The 17,461-nt window shown below is 41.8% G+C and overlaps 1 protein-coding gene across 1 annotated transcript in view; it reads left to right on the forward strand.

Annotated features, from left to right (window-relative positions):
- Positions 1 to 17,461, forward strand: part of LOC128864020 (homeobox protein aristaless) — a 173,279-nt gene that overhangs the window by 115,537 nt on the left and 40,281 nt on the right. The gene's annotated exons all lie outside the window — the stretch shown is intronic.

Below are 17,461 nucleotides of genomic sequence, written 5' to 3' on the forward strand. Positions count from 1 at the left end.
CTGTATCCAATTAGTAGCGGAAATCCTTTAATGTACTTCGGAAATAAAATCGGAGCACTCATAAGGGTGTCAAAAGTGTCATATTGCTGCACTCGTATGTCACAAATTTCAAACCGCTAAACAAATATTTAGGGCGCTTGCAAGGTGCCATCGACTAAGTACCTAGACATGTTGTTGTGGATAGCAAACAGTCATGTGGAAGAAATACTAATGACTTATATGCATGCAGAAGAGTGCTCGGTAAGACTTGGAACTTATCGCCTCAACTCACACATTGGACATGGCGGTTATTAGACCAATAATGGCTCCCTGCACTAATTCTGTGTCTCGCTAGTATGGTGGACGGCGTGCGATAAAGTGACTTACGTTAAAAGATTGGAAAGCGTGCAAAGGATTGCAGGAATTTGTGTTACCGGCGCCATGAGCATAACTCCAACAGTGGTAATAGAAAGAACTCTCAACTAGCATTCAATCAAACTAGTAGTAAGAAACTCAGTGAATAGAACTGCTCAAAGACTAAAGATGTCAGGACAATTCTCGCATACTACAGGCATCGTATGGAGTTTCACCAGACATCCTCAGGACCTGGAATTCACTGATGACATCTACCCTCTCTCTCACAAATTCACTGACCCTGTCCTGTCAGTAGCCACGCTGGCGCGCACTGTTGGAAGTCAACATCGCCAATACGAAGGCTATGGCATCAACCACAATAAAGCACGACGTATAATGGTTGACGAGCCGAAGCTCTATCTGGGCTACACTATCACTATAGACTGTGAAGCAAATGAAGATGTCAACTGCAGACTAAACAAAGCGAGGACGGCGTTCGGGCGAATGCATATCGTAGGCATGAGTTCGCAAATCTCCACGCGCACTTAACTGCGAATATTCAGCTCATGTGTGAATTTAGTATTGTTGTACGGCAGTGAAACATGGCTGCTCTCTAACGCCATCACACAGAGGCTACATCTTCGTCAACAAATGCCTCCGCATCATCTGTAGAATATTCTTGCCGAACACCATCAGCAACGACGCACTGTGGAGATCAACAAATGAGGAGGAGGTCACACGCTAAGAAAACCACTAGATAGCATCACGAGAATGGCACAAATCTGGAACCCGCAAGGGTGCAGAGGTGCCGGTCGGCCAAAAAATACTTGGATAAGGTCGATGTTGCGCAAGCTAGCATATGCCGATATCACATGGGACGGGGCAGCAACAACGACCCAGACCCGTGTACGATGGAAGAGTCTTGTCGAGGCCCTATGCTATCGAGCGGATATAAAGGGGTTTTCAATTGGCGCGGGTCGATTTTGGCGCCCTGTGGCAGCCATTTTGTTTTGGTGGCATCTGTCAAATCTTTTGTTTATTATTCAGTTGTTAATGCCAAATCATCATGGCAAGTTACACGATTGAACAGCACGTTCAAATGATAAAACTTTATTATCAAAATGAGTGTTCATTAACGCAAACGTTGCGCGCATAGCGCCCATTTTTCGGTAGAAGTGGTGGCCCTTTCAATTTTTTATGGCCCATATTGAACCATATGGACCTAGACGACATGTGGTTCCAGCAGGACGGCGCTACGTGCCACACAGCAAACGCCATTGTATACCATTTCAACATCTACCCGCCCTTATTGAAAACCCCTTTATAAAAACCAAAAAATACTCGGACAAAGCGACTATTAAAAGCAATTATAGCTCCTCGCACTAACTAGGAATTTGTTCAACAGTGCATATCCAAAATGGATGAACTCTGCGGAAATAGGCAGGTAACTATTTACTGGATACCAGAACACAAAGAAATAGAAGAAGTTGAGAGAGCCGATTAGCTCGCCAAGGCAGGTATTCGCTTGCCGAGATTGAGCTCATCAGACATAAACCCATTACTCTCCTTTATGAAATGGAACTAAATGAGGAATTGGTCGATATGGCAACGCAGTCGATATGGAAACAGTCAACCTCGTACAAAGCTGCCAAAATTATGCTAAGAACTTGGAACACCAAAATGCAAACTTTATTTTATTACTCTCTAGACCGCAAAGTATTGGTTGGAGTACTGACCGGACAGTGTCTGACCCAAAATCACGTAGCCAAAATGGGACTAGTCCAGAGCGATGCGTGTGACACATACAAAGAAGCGAATGCTAGGGTTACTTTGGAACATTACTTTTCTACCATTTACGATGTTCCATACCCAGAGACTCGACACAAATTTTTCGTCAGGCGGGCAGAGCCCAGAGATAGCGAGCAGAGAAGTAGCGAATCAAAGGTCCCTAGAAAGTTGTCCGCTATCGTTTTTTTGTTTCAGCTCTATTTGATTTTAATGCCTTTGGTTTTTTGTCAATCTGTTTTCATGATGTTTCATTTTCTTATTGAACAGACGCTTTGTTCTTCTTATTAAACAGACTTCACAGGGTTGCATAAAAGATTTCACATAAATTTAGTGTCAACGAAGAAATATTTCAATTTCTGTATGATAAAATGGACTACAATTAAGGCTGAAATTGCTGAAATGTTTTTAATTGCCAATTAGGTGTCTATTTGAACATATTCTGACTAAGTTAACAAGGTTTTTTATGCGTCTACCATCATAATCATCATCATAGCATCACAGTTCGGAGGGAATCATTGCATCCTTGACAATTCGCCTCCACGTCACTTGGTCATCAGCTTTTCGTTTGATATCAGATATGCCCAAAGCTCCAATGTCGCCTTCAATCTCACTTCTCCATCGTTTTCTCGGCCGGCTGGTTTCTTCTTCTATCACCCTGTGGATTTACTGCGAAGAGTACCAAAATCGTTTCAGTAACCTAATCAGGAAATCTCGAGGAGTATTCCGCTCCACCCGAACTATACTTTTGGTTGTTTTTTTATTATAATTTTTGCAAAGATTTTCCTCACACCAAAGGCAAATTTAGAACAAATAAAAAATGTGGAATTTAAAACAGATTATTTTCATTTGAAAACTCATAATAGCGAGCCATAGCAAACATTTTACCCATTTAAATCAGCTCTTGTGAGCGTAAGAACCAATTTAACCAAAGATAAACAAACAACTTCGAAGGTAAACAAATAATTGTTTCGCATAAAATTAGCTGAGATTATGGGCAAACAATTTGACGACATGTGTGGTTATGTGTGCAGTTGTATGTGGCTCGGAACAAAAAGAAACATTTGTAACAATTACCAGGCAAATGCCGACAAATGGTGAGTGCCGCTGGCAAGTAGCGCAAGCCGCAAACCACACACACCTGAGAGGCAAGACGGGGCGAAGGGCAGCACAAGAGTTTGAATCAACCGCATCAGTGAACACGTACTGTTAAAGGTGTGTGTGTGTTTATGCGCTATAAAGCAAAATATTGCCACAAACAACAATAATTACAACAAGTGCGCACCATTAGCTTCAGCAAACAATTCACTACCCTTTGCTACACCTCGCGCAGCCACTATGAGTCCAATAAGTAGTTTGTGGTTGCAAGAAATAGCGAAATCAAAAAAAATATTATAACTACAACAAATTGAGAAGAAACAAAACTACAAAGAAAAAAACGAACGAGAACATGCAAAAACAAATATAGGCAGGCAGCTAAGCAAACAGTAAACAGCAAAGTGTAAACACTTCGACGCTTTGCCAGCCACCGCAGTTCAAGTGGAATGAATGAACAGATGTGTTAATACTAAGCGCATTTGGCGAACCCTTCCGCCGTTGTGGGTCGACCGCAATTACCGCCACCCCTTTTTGGTTTTTTTGTTTTTGGTCCAGCACTAGCGGCAACTGCGGCTCAGCAACGCCTCAAGCAGCAACAGCGGCTGTGGTGGCCACTGCAGTGTACCAACTGGTGCGACCGAAGCAAGCAAGCAAACCTGGTGTTGTGGTAGTGGTAGTGGCACTGTGTTGCAGCCTCGCCATCAACTTACATCAACATTAAAGGATTATTCGACCAAATGCAATTATCCGAATGTGGCAACCCCTTTGGCTCGAGGCGCAATATTGGTTTCATGCATATCGAACGAACAAAAACGAATAAATGAGCGAATCAACGAGTGCATAAAGTAACCAAACACCGACCAGAACCCAACAGAAAAGGGTTGGAATTATCGCGCACCCAGCGAACGAAATGGTGAAATATTTGAATGAAATAATTCAACTATTTTTATTGCACTAACGAAATCTTTTGGCCAAAAGAAAATTTTTAAATAAAATGTGCGGTAGTTTCAAATTTAATTGGAATTTGAACTCTGTGTTACTTTAACTGGGATTTATCACAAATTTAGTGATTTATCACACATTTAGTTTATGATTAGCCATTCACCAGATGACTCGCATCATACCTGAACAAAGTTGGTAAATATGGAAAACACGTTTCAGTGCTGGAGATGCGCAGTTTTTCTGAAAAATCATCTTTTCAAATGGAACTCATTTTCATCTTGGCGGTTATGTTAGCAAACAGAATTATCGCATTTGGGTTTCGTCCACAGGTTGTCACGGAGAAACCGACGTACCTATAACAAGTGAACGTTATGTTGAAAACAGTGGCCGACGTACGTAGTCCCTTACCGCAGCCCCTAACGAGCACAAAACTGAGCAAAACTCATCCCGTAGAGAACAACTGCGTTCTTTTAGTTACATATTTACTAGGGCAGGTCGATTTAAAAATCGCTCATTGCTCTGTGAAAATCGTATTCTGGGGATCAAAATAAGATACTTTGCCGAAGAAATCATACCTCTAAAACGAATTCTGATGTCCCCCAATTTGGGTCGAACGAAAAATCCCACTTTGACCCATTTAGAGTGCTCCAATCGAGTCCAAATGTATGACCGACCCCCACTAACTTTGGACGGCCGATCCACCCATGCCAGTGGCACACCCCCTGTAACTCCCCTGGGGGGTTCCCCATACAATCATTTCAAAATATCACCATTTTTGGCCTTTACATGGGAAAAAAAACTAAAAAGTTCGACCCAAATTGGGGGGCATCAGAATTCGTTTTAGAGCTATGGTTCCTTCGGCAAAATTTCTTATTTTGATCCCTAGAATATGATTTTCACAGAGCGGCGATTTTTTTGCCTCCGGCAAATCGACCCGGCCTAATATTTATACAATACATCGATTTGTCAGTGTATGTGTTTGGCTGTATCTACACAATGTTGCCATTGATATTTGTGCTTACACACATCCGCGTTATCAGTTACAATTTTTCATTGTTTAATAAACCAAAGCCAAAAACCAACAAATGCAAATAGTTCATTTACCTATAATTAACATTATTCAACACTGTTTTTAAGTTATTTTAATAGTTTTATAATTTTTCTAAGTTCATTTTGTAAATAATTTCGAAATGTACTGCTTGGCAACACTGTGTGGTGAGAGAGCAATCAGCTGACAGGGTTCTACGGGAATTTTCAAAAATCCTGCAATTAAATCTACGATACTAGGATACGGAAGGAAGTAATTTTTCATTTAAATGGGGTTCTCATTAGTTTGATCGTAACAGCTGACAGGGGACTGCGTTTACTTCGGTGACTGTTTCCAGCATTAGACGCCTTTTTTCACCGTGTGACGTCTGCCCTTGTTTTTTCGAAAGTAAGCAAAAAGTCGCCACTACAGTAAATTACGAGCGTTAGCACGCCATCCTAAACGATTTTTTATTTCTTTTAACTGAAGAGGATCAAAGATGATAGATTACCAGGTTTGACTTTCAGCTTCCACGTTGTCAGGGACTTGGCCAAGAATGATAGAAACAAGATTGCGTGCATCAGAGAGCAGGTGATGTTACAGTTGCATGAGAGAGATGGGAACATGAGAACAAGAATGCAAGAAGAAGAAGAAATTGCACAAACAACGCACGAATAATTTGCACTAGTGCAATCACATCAAATTTGCGATCCTGTCAAATTTGCTGAGAGCAAAGTAGCGGGGCCACAATCGGCGCGACCTTATCCATTCCAACTTATTCTCTCCATCGTATTCGCACACTTATCCAATCAGTCGTTGTTCAGACAGCAACGAAGTAACACGAGTGCTGGCTTATTTTTTTCGTATATCGGTTTTTCCGTTACGTCAGCGAATCAGCTGATTCTTTCTAATTAGCTGAGAGCCGGTTATCGGTCTGCCACACCTTTGGATTTCGTTTCACCATGCAGAGGATAACAAGAGCAACATTTTGCTTCGGCAGGACGACGTTACGTGCCGCTCAACCAACCTTACATTCAATCTTTTACGCACCGTTTGCGATAATCGAAAAATCAGTGACGTCTGACTACATTAGACAATTCTTGCAATTTTTGTGGGGCGCCGTTAAGATTAAATGTTACGCCAACCATCCAGAGACAATTTAAGAAACGAAAATGAAATGAAAGTTGCCATTGCACAACTTGAGAACGCAGTCAGGAGTCTAGGCCGTCGCATAACCGAATCGCAAACTGAACTTTTGTGCACTGGAAAAGTTTCAAATGAAAGTAAATCCGCGATATTAATCGGTAGCTACACTTTTGAGCTGGTGGTGTCATTCAAATGTCTTGCATCTCTCATTTCTGCGAATGCCGCAACCAAACAAGCAGTTAGTGCGAGGCTCCAGGCGAGAAACGTGGACTTCTTTTCGTGATACTCAGCTCAAGATTCCCCACTTCTTTCTAAGCGAACGAGGCTGAAACTCTGTGAAACAATAATTAGGCCTTGAGTTTCTTATGCTTTGGTTTCATAAAGGGCAGTAATGTGCAACTTTAATACTGATCTTGAGACTGGATTCCTCACAAAGTGGTAAACCTCAGCGGCAGGAAAGGGAACAAATGAAGTGGATGATCCGGCTCTCCAAGAGGAAACTTATCTTAAGGACTGACAACCTTACACCAGTATTGATTGGCGCGAATCCACAACAACAGCCTCGGGTAACTGATACCATCAAAAGATACCGAACCAAGTAACGAATTGTGGATTGTGATTTACGTTTTGCTACTTGGAAAAAAAACGTTGTTGTAGAACAAGACTGTAGTGCTACTGCTGATAATGATGATGTTAGTTATGCCTCTGAAACCTGGGAGAAGCGTAAGGTGGATGAAGAAAAGCTTAACATATTGAGCGAAACATCCTACGCTGCATCGATGGACCGGTGCGGATAGATAGCGTCAACTGTCATTTATGTTTGAACGACGAATGCCAAGCTGAGCTAAACGACTTCCAAATCATCGACTACGTCAAGTTTCAGCATCTTAAGTAGGCTAGACATGAGGATGTAGGATGGATCTTAAGGAAATTACAAAAAATATATCCAACTGTAAGCTGTATGCCTTGTGCGGTCGCTCTAGACAAATCTGAGTTTATATAATTGAAGACGACGCCAAGATCTTAAGACTGGAAAACTGGAGGATATCTGCAAAGGATGGAGATTCTTGATCGAAGTTATTGAGGGAGACCAAGGTTCATCATGGACTCTCTCGCCAATAAGGATGATGATGGAAGTGGCCATTGGTGGGATGAATAACGAAACACGCGAAATGTACTGAAAATATGTAATGAAAAAAATGGCAGTTTGTGAAGCCAGCCGTGGAAGTAATTTGAATGAGATGGTATATACATATATATAATTGGTATATAACCTATATAGATTTATATATAATTGGATGTTTGGCCGAGCTACTCCTCCTACTTGTGGCGTGCGTCTTGATGTTGTTTCACAAATGGAGGAACCTATAGTTTTAAGGCGACTCTGAAAGGCATTTTTTTAGAAGCTTTTTCAAGGCAGAAATACATTCTGAAGTTGTCCATTATCTGTCGAGGGGCGACCACTATTAGAAAAAACGTTTTCTTCATATTGGAATTTCACGGAAATTCGAACCTACATACTCCGAATGGTGGTCACGCACCAACTCATTCGACTACTGCGGCCGCAAGGCTTACTCTTTTAAATGCATTGAAAAATAATCCTGCATATTTTATTTATAGCCGAGCTAAACTCTAAATACGGATGACCCGTTCTAACTTTGAACTCAAATAGCCATAAGCCTCGTCAGATTCTCACAAATCGTGCACTTTGGTTTACTGGGCATAAATTCGCCTGCTGTTTCACTGTGCCATATGGAGTGTGGGTAAGTGTAAGTGGCACACACATATGTACATACGCATTATTCTTTCTGTTGCAACAATTATTATTAGGCGGATAATATCTTCATCCTAACTCAGTTATGTCGTGCAAGCTATTATTGCTCTCAATATGCATATATTAATTTTGTATTACCCACACCCGCTGAAGGATGCTTGCACAGAAGGTAAACATATCAAAGAGCTCCGCTTTCATATACTTTTCATTTAATACTAGGGGAAGTGCACATATTTGGGCGTGTAATCATAAAATTATGATCAATCTTATGTGACCAACCTATAGCCGTAAATGTAATAGGATCAAGTGGCTCGCATTGATAATAAAGTGCCGTCATTAAAAAATTTTTAAGTAATAAGATTTCTATTTACCTATGGAAATTAGATAAATCTTGAGCGATTTTTGTCGCAGAAATTTTTACATTAATTAATTTCAATAGGCAGCATAAAATTTCTTTGCCAACTGCTACTATTTTTTCTATGTGCTTTTAAAGTTCTATAGGATCATAGGAATAAAGCAGAGTCTAGATGTCAGTAGTGAATAATTCCTAGAGGGCACTTCCTTTTTATGTCATCTTTGACATTTGACAGGTAGATAGATGTACCATTTGACACGATAGATCAACGCTTTAAAATTACTGAAACTTATTATGAAAATGGTCGATATTTAAGGACAACATAACGCAAAATTCTTGATTTTTTTGGTGGAAATAATCGTCCGAATAAGTCGACAGTTCAGAGGTTGGTGAAAAAATTTCAAGAAACTGGTTCTGTGGAGGATAGAAAAATGGCTGGCAAACCAAAAACTCGACGTTCGGTTGAGAATATTGCTGCTGTAGGGCTAAATGTTGCTGAAAAACATTCAACAGCGGTGTCTCGCCGTTCTCAACAATTAGGCATTTATAAATCGACTGTTTAGTGGATTTTACCTAAAGACGGGAATTCAAATATGTTAGTTTTTACATAATAGATAGGGGAAAGAGAAATTAGCGTAATTAGGTATTGCATCAACGACATCATTCACAATTTCAGCGGCCCGGCTTTCAGTATCGCTTCTATCAAAGAGAAACTGTAAAATGTACCGAATTTCCTCTTTATTGACTTCCATTGTAAACACCCTGTAACTCATAACTGAATGGAACAAACATAAACGAAACGTAGTGTGAAATATCACCTTGAAAATCAATTTAAACTTTAAATTGTATGATCGATAGTTTACGAGATATCGATCACTATGGCCCACCTACCGAGAAAATTTATGTTTTTTTCCTCCCAAACTAATATAATTCTTAAGAGACGTATTTTGAAGAAAAATAGTCAAACCTGAAAGAATCTAAATTTTTACACTTTTTCTTTTAAAACAACATCTATGCGCGTCTTTTGAAAGGCCCTTTATTTTCATCTCTAAGCTGCGAAAATCAGTAAAATGGTAATATTTTGTTTCTAAATTATTGATGCAGCTTCCTGAGACTACACATAGTTGAGGGAATACTTCAAAGCAAGGTTGGGCACATTTTCGGCTCACAAAGTTGTCAAACCCCACTCCTGCTTTCTAATGCCATCCAAATTAGTTCTATACTCACGCTGTCGAACGCCTTTTCGAGGCCAATAAAGACTCCAAATAGATTTTCTTTATTTAGCCGGTGGTTTTCTATGAACGTACGAAGAATGTGGATAGCATCAACAGTCGAGTTCCCACTCACGAACCCGTAGTGGTTGCTGGTGATTTTAGCGATACTTCTAATGCGTGCGTCGAGAATTTGATCCCGTATCCTCAGACAATGTGACATAAATTTTATTGCGCGGTTGTTTGAAGAGCACCTGGCGATGCTTTTGTAGAAAAAAATAAGACGGCTATTGCGCGGAATACCCTCCGCTGTAACTTTGTTGAAGAGAGATGTGAGCCAGAGAATATCTTCGTAAGATTTTTAAAGGAACTCTTTCATTCTGGCAAGCGCGGCATAAACTGCGTCAGTTGTTGTTTCGTTAAAGGTTTGCACGATCTGTTTCACTGCATGAGAATTCAACAGTAGACAGTGCAGCTTTTTATTTATTTTTTTTTTTTTTTGTTTTTGTCGGGACTCAGACAACATTGTCCTGCACTCGGCTTCCCTTTTTAATTTTCTTAAAATCTATTCGACCTCCGCAGACATTTGAGTAGCTCTTGTGTGGGGTGCCAAGGAGCCAAGGTGGTCGCTTATTAACATATCAGTGACAAAGAGCTCAAGCCTGATTCGAGCGAAGGCTGGGCAGACGTACAGAAAGTGGTGCGCCGTCTCATCCTCCTCTCCACATGCTGGACAGAGTACATTGTCTGAGATGCCTACCTTTTCCATGAACTTCGCCCTTAAAAAGTGGCCCGTCATCAGTCCAACTAGCTGCTGACAGTCTCTCCTGCTTAATAACAGTAGGATCTGCGCCAGTCGGTCCGATATGATAGATAACATCAATTTGGTCCATCTGCAGCCTCTCTCAGCCTGCCGAGCTTGCTTGTGGGTTGAAGTAACCCGTTTGCTAACCCCGACTTTGATAAGTGCAGAAGGGAGTGGCAGAACAGACTCCGGGCCAAAGAAGTTGGCCTCAGAGCCCATCCTTCCTAAAGAGTCAGAGATCTCGGTACCTGCGAAACCCACGTGCCCCGGGACCCATATTGGCATCAGGCTATTATGTCTACCAACATAGTTAAGCCTGGATTTACAGGACTTAACCACCCTTGAGGGCTGTGTAAAGCCATGAGCGTAGCTTTGCTGTCGCTGTAAACACCTGTTTTCCACAACAAAGTTCATTGCTTCTTGAGCAGCATACACCCCCGCTTGAAACATAGCTGCATACATTCCAGGAGCAGAGTGTAGTTTTGTCCAGCTGTATTCCACGTAGACACCAGTGCCAGAATCGTACTCGGTCCCGGAGACGTCCGGAAAAATGCGAAGACAGTGTTTGTCGCGCACATTTTCAGATTTTAACTACAATTAAGTCTCTGGCAGCACCCCACTGTATCTCTTCTCAACTACCACCCCTGATGGCATGGAGTCAAAGCACATGAAGAGAATCGTTGGATCGAATTCCGTGTATTCGCTGTTTTCCAATGCTGGACAAGGGCGTTACCAATTCCCATTGTGTTTCAGCCTGCAGATGGCCTTCAAGGCGTCTCCTAGAATTAAAACATCAAGTGGTGGCTGACTAGCCAGAGCATCTAATGCCAGACATGAAGTAGTCGGAAAAGCACCGGTGCAACAGATGGACACAGTGCGCTGTAGCCTCGATAAAGTCCTTCTGACTCCCACAAGAGAGAGTCTACTCATCCAGACCACTGATACATAGGTGATGATAATAGGTCTTATCATAGCTGTGTAGATCCATAGGATCTTGCTAGGAGAAAGACCCCACGTTTTCCCAAAGACACCTTTGCACTGCCAGAAGGCTCTCAGTTCTTTGGATGTGTTTGTTTCAATGTGTGGCTTCCAAAATAGTTTACTATCGAGGATTACTCCAATATGTTCGATTTCTTTGGATAGCTGGATTGTGACTTCTTTTAGCTTAGGCATAACGAGTCCGTCAAACTTCCTCCATCTGGTAAAGAGGACAATACCAGTTTGCTGTAGTACTCCTGCCACCACGTTCTTATTTCAGCTTCTTGTTTCAGCTTCGCGTCTTTACTGTATTTGGCGCACGTGATATCTAGCGTCTTGCGGTTTCGAGATTTTGCTAGTTTGTATGGAAAATATTCTTCGCTCCTTCTTAAAAAAACGAAAAACATAATTAATGCGTGCACTTCTGTTAGGTGTTTGGCCGAGCTCCTCCTTCTACTTGTGGGGTGCGTCTCGATGTTGTTTGACAAATGGAAGGACCTACAGTTTTAAGCCGACTCCGAACGAACGTTTTTTTATGAGGAGTCTTTTAGGGCAGAAATACATTCGGAGGTTTGCCATTGCCTGCCGAGGGGCGACCGCTATTAGACACAACTTTTTCTTCATTTTGGTGTTTCACGCGCCGAAGATTCGAACCTATACACTCGGAATGGTGGTCACGCACCAGCCAGTTCGGCTCCTTCCTTAGTGTCCAATAATACTATATTTTAATAAAATGCGCCTTAAAACTCTGGCACGTTTAGAGAGTTTATTCTATTCTAGTGTATCAGTAGTTGGCTCTACATTTAGAGGAATCCAAAATTCATAGCATATGGAGAGTTTTCATTTTACTCAATTCTTAATTTCTAATTTTTCCATTTTTTTCATAATTTTCTATAATTTTTTCATTCGCCATAATATTTAACCAAAAATAATCTGCCGGGTATTCGGGTAATTTTCATATCAAATTATTTTAACTCACTTACTTTGCTTCTAATCGAAAAATGAAATTCACTTAACTTTTTCGCAAATTACCAACAACGAGCGAGCGGGGAAAAGGAAGGCCAATACACTCCTATTGCTCAGTAAAATTAAAACGGGGTAGAGCAGCTAACAAAAGACTCCCCAAGGGATGACACTTGGGAGGTGGTGCCATGGAATAAAAAAAGCGTAGCTTTAACGAGAAAAAAACGGGGAGCCATTACGAGCAACGGCAACAGCAACAGCAGCAGGAGCAAAAATAATAACTACAGCAATCACCACAACCACCATTATGGACTTTTGCACAAGCGCCATTTATGTTGTTGTTGTAGTACGCTATAATGTGCTTATAGAATAAATATTGTATGAAGCAAGTGGTGGGCGTCACTGAAGCCAGCTAAATAGATGGCCGGAAGGATAAAAAGTGGCAACAAAAAGGAATGCCACGAATATAAGTGAATGTGATGCGAGTGCTAGACGTTGTGCTTGTAAGTGTGCATGTGTTTGCCGCAGTGGTGGTTGGCAGAGAGAATAGAGCGCAAAATTGATAGAGCGGCGACTGCGCAGCTAAAAGCACCAAAGCGAATATCGTGGGCGATACAAACTTGCATCTGTATCAATACCAAATTTACCACTCACAAATGCACAACCCTCCCCACACACACACCCCCATGCAATGGCGAAAAGGAGGCGGAGAGGTGAGTGCACAATCAAGCCAATCCGAAATGATTCAGACTAATGCACGCCAGGCTTTATTGTGTTACCGCTTACAAAGTTAAACCATAAAGAAAGAAGAAAAGAAGAAAAAAATTGGAAATAAAATGGAAAATCAGCAGTGTCAGTTGGCCGTAGGTGGATTAGCAAAGGAATGTGTAGAGGGCGTAAGGCATTAAAATACACCAAAGTTAGCTTTGTTGCCGAAAACCAAGCAAGCATTTCATTGTCTACAGAGCCCTCGCCCATATACGCACACACACCCACACTCAAGCATAAATCCCTACCAGCACACGAGGGAGTAGCTGAGGCCACACTCAGTATGCGCTTTGAAACACTGGGCACCTCAATCCAACGTCGTCTGCTCATATGCCTTGCGGCGTGTAGCAATTGAAATTGGGCGGGTGCGGCTGGTATGATTACACAATAAACCGGCAGCGTACGCTGTCGCCACACAGTAGCCAATGCCATTGCCTCTTTTGCCTTATGCGGCCCTTGGTGGCAATCGTCTACTGCAGTTGGCGTTGGCGTCATTCACTAAATTTCCATTTTCGGCTACCAAGTCAAGCAGAAATTTCGTGAAGCATCTAATTTGAATTTTGATTAGAAAACTTACTTACTTACTTATTTACTTCTGCTATCTAGGAGTTCAGCTCCTCTTGTCGTGTAGCTGCTGGCTGTCAAGCTGGCGTCATCCACTAACTTCAACATCTTAGCTTCGTGCTTGCGTATCTTGCCGCCTTAACACTCGAGTGTGTGACTCACAATGAGTGCTGGGCATGCAATTGTCTCTAACAAATCCCATTAGACTGCCACGAATCAGCGAAAATCGGAAATAAAACAATTGCGGAAGGAAGTTACGAGTAGGAAGAGAGTGAGCAAACAAATGCTGGCACATACATACATACGTAAAATCATATATGGACAAACACATAGGAGATAAATTGGATTGTTTTATTGAAATGAATAGCTGATTGTTTCATTAAACTTTGAGTAAGAACTTCCACACGAGTGTGGGTATGCATGCATGAGATTTGAAGGAGGCACCTAAGCAGACTGACAAGGGTTTATCTGATGTGAGAGTGAGTGTAAAGCAAATGATGCTTTTGCGAGTTCAAGTTGAAGTAGATAACAATTTCTATGATTGTGGTGGTGTTGTGAGCCGTTGTCTGAGTGACACAGCCCAGATCCGATCAGCACAAAAGATGCTATTTTGATACCCCACTTGTAGGTAGGTAGGAGAAATGATTGAAGTACAACTCTGGCCCTCTACAAGTAGAACTAAAGCGACGTTTTGATACCATTCTGAGACCTCCAACAGGCTGATATCTACAACCAGCCGGAGCTGTTGATGTAATGGAGCAGACTGATGGGACTTAGGTTGGTGCACTGCCCCAAGCTCTCGAAGAAAGGAGCACCCATTGACCTTAATCACCTAGCGGCGAAGCTCGGACATTTACAGTACTCAATAGTGGGAGTTAAATCGCAAACTTAGCTTTTGCGCGTGTATACCGATCGCCCAATAACCGGTATACATAGCTACGAGTTTGGAAATTAAATTCCGTAGAGTCTCCAGAACTTTCTGAGACCTCCTTCTATTGTACTGGTGCTATAGAATTTTCGAATTCCCTCACGAAAAAATGCAGCTCCATCTTTTTTGCGCTTTGCTGAAAAATAAGTTGTGCAATTCCTCTTTAACAACAGTTAGGGGGATACCGATGACTGAGTAGGAGGACCAATTCAGTCCCTTTCTTTACAAGCTCATTAGCAGTTTCATTTCCCTCTACCACATCAGAGAAATCTTAGCTGTACACGCAAGAGATTTGATATCCTCCTTACAGGAATTTACTAGTATGGATCTGCACCATGACGTCGTCAGAGTCTTAATCGCGGCTTGACTATTGGAAAAAAATGTTAATATCTCCCTGGCTCCCACATTTTCTAAGCATTTTGCATGCCTCCAGGATTGCAAAGACTTCTGCCTGAAAAACACTAGTAGTATTCGGCAATTTTAAGACGCTAGATAAATTGGCTTATTTAAAGAACACCCTTGCTTCGACTCCCGATTCCGTCTTGGAGCCGTCAGTGAAGACAGAAGTACCACTCGTTCCAACCCTATTTGGAAAGATTGCCCTAGCACGACCTTCAAACTCCAGCTTGCGAATAGAGAGACCATCCGAAGTTCGGAGAAATATGGTATTAACTGCCCAAAAATGCGACCATGTCCCTTGAGAGATTGTCTCCAGAGGCCACTTGTAGAACCACTGCTTTTAGTATTTATTAGTCGAATCATTTTGATTTGTCTATGAATTTGTCAATATTTTTTTCTGCAATTTCTTTCAAGTTGACCATCGAGAATTCCCCCAACATTCTATGTCGTTGACCACCCAGACTTGGGGGCTCACACAGATAGTGAAAGACTGTTTCCTTAGAAACTTCTTGATTGCAGCTTCTGCATCTATCTTTATACGGTCACCCCATCTTCCTGGTATGATCTCCCAAAGGTCAGTGGCCTCTGGTTATTGTTGAAGTAATTCTGAATGTATCTGCTCGTGGCTTTCTTCGTGGCAACTCGTCAGCTCTAGATTTGTTGAGCTTGGGTCACGTTTATCTAGTTATTTTGCAGGTTTTGCGTTAGTCCATTTGTCAACGGACTGCTTCTGGAATAGTGAGAAGATCTCCCTTTTGCGTACTCCGTAGGAACAGCCTATTCCTACCTCTTCGGATTCGATATAGGATGCCCCCTCTCTTGTCAGTTCCTTCTATATTGCTATGGCCAGGTACCCAGATGAGGGACAAGACGCAGAGATGCAGTTTCTGCAAAAATGGCTTGAAGCAATCCCAAGTCTCACTGTACAGATACGTAGCGGATAATACCCGGTAAGGACACCCGCCAAATTTGAGAGCTGCATCTTTGTTAGCTTTAGAAGTTCCCTATAGTTCCCCCCCCTGCTAGAGGATCTCGCGACTTTGTACATTTGCGCACTTACCCAGCGCTCGCTGAGTTGACGCGAGCGAACGTCCATCCATTCATTTCGCGGCGAATCCATCTCAAGAGTTCCGTGTCTAACCAGCTCATCAATGCAGTTGTTTCCCGCTATATCACTGTGCCCAAGAACCCTAATGAGTCTAATATCGAAGTATTTAAATGCAGTCGAGAAAGAAATCAAGCATTCCACGACAAAACTCGAACGCACCAAACGAACGCGCTCAGTGTCTTAATTGTCGCCTGGCTCTCAGAATAGATATTAACTCCTCCTTCTATACTATCCGTTTCCTTCTGCTACTTCTCTCCTTTCCTCCTTAACTATCTACCCTTTCACTTTCCAGAGCTTTAAATACAATGGGCTTTTTAGCCTGAGTGGTTTAGGAGTTACCAAATCTCTCGTGGCTTCTTGGCTCGACTGTTCAAATTTCAATTTTCAATTTCAATCCCCCCTTTAATTAGTGAAAGAAGTAAGCAACTAATCTACTGCTTCTTCAACTGCGCCTACCTTCGCTTGAAAAATATGACAGTGGTCCGGTAGCCTAAATTTGAAATTGATTTGGAGCTCCTCGTAGAATACTCCCTCACCAAATGGAGTGCTCTATCTCCAAATGTTGTACAACGCCCATTCCTCTCTTGAAGGAATATCTATGAGAAAAGTACCGATCGGGCCCAGCCAGGATGTATATTGATAAAGGGTCGTGAGGATGACCTCTAAGTTTCTAAGAATACTACTTTAGAGTGTCCGTAGCTTAAGTATATCTAGCAATTCGATCACCTCAATCTGGATGCGGGGCGTGCAGCGGCAGTTTTTCTTTCCACGCCCCTAACTCTTCTTTAATATTTTCTAATTTATATTGAAGAACTTTTATTTAACAAAAGAGAAATTTTGTTACCGTTATTACGCTGTTAGTAAATTGAAAATAAGATTTTGTTTGCTCATCACGGCAATCTTTCTTTCCACTTGCATCTCCCGCTTGGCTCACGATTCAAAGTCTAAACAATGGGAATGATTGGCTAAGTTAATGGAATTGTTTTCATGTAAACGACACAAGGACATTCCTCGTACAAACTTGTCTCCATGCCCAACTGCACTCCTGCCACTCCTGCCACTCCTTCAATTTTCCGTTGCTCCGTATGCTCCAAACGAACTGTTCCATTGTTTGCATTGTTGATATTAATTTATTTTTGATTGCAACAGTGGGATAAACAACAACATTAACAGTAAATGAAGTACGGAAGACCCAAATATGACTGCCCTCCTCCGCCATCTACTCGTGCTCGGAAGCCACATTCTTCCACAGAGTTAACTAACAAGCCTGCAGGATG

Source organism: Anastrepha ludens, chromosome 5, assembly GCF_028408465.1.
Source record: "Anastrepha ludens isolate Willacy chromosome 5, idAnaLude1.1, whole genome shotgun sequence".
Lineage (NCBI taxonomy): Eukaryota > Metazoa > Arthropoda > Insecta > Diptera > Tephritidae > Anastrepha > Anastrepha ludens.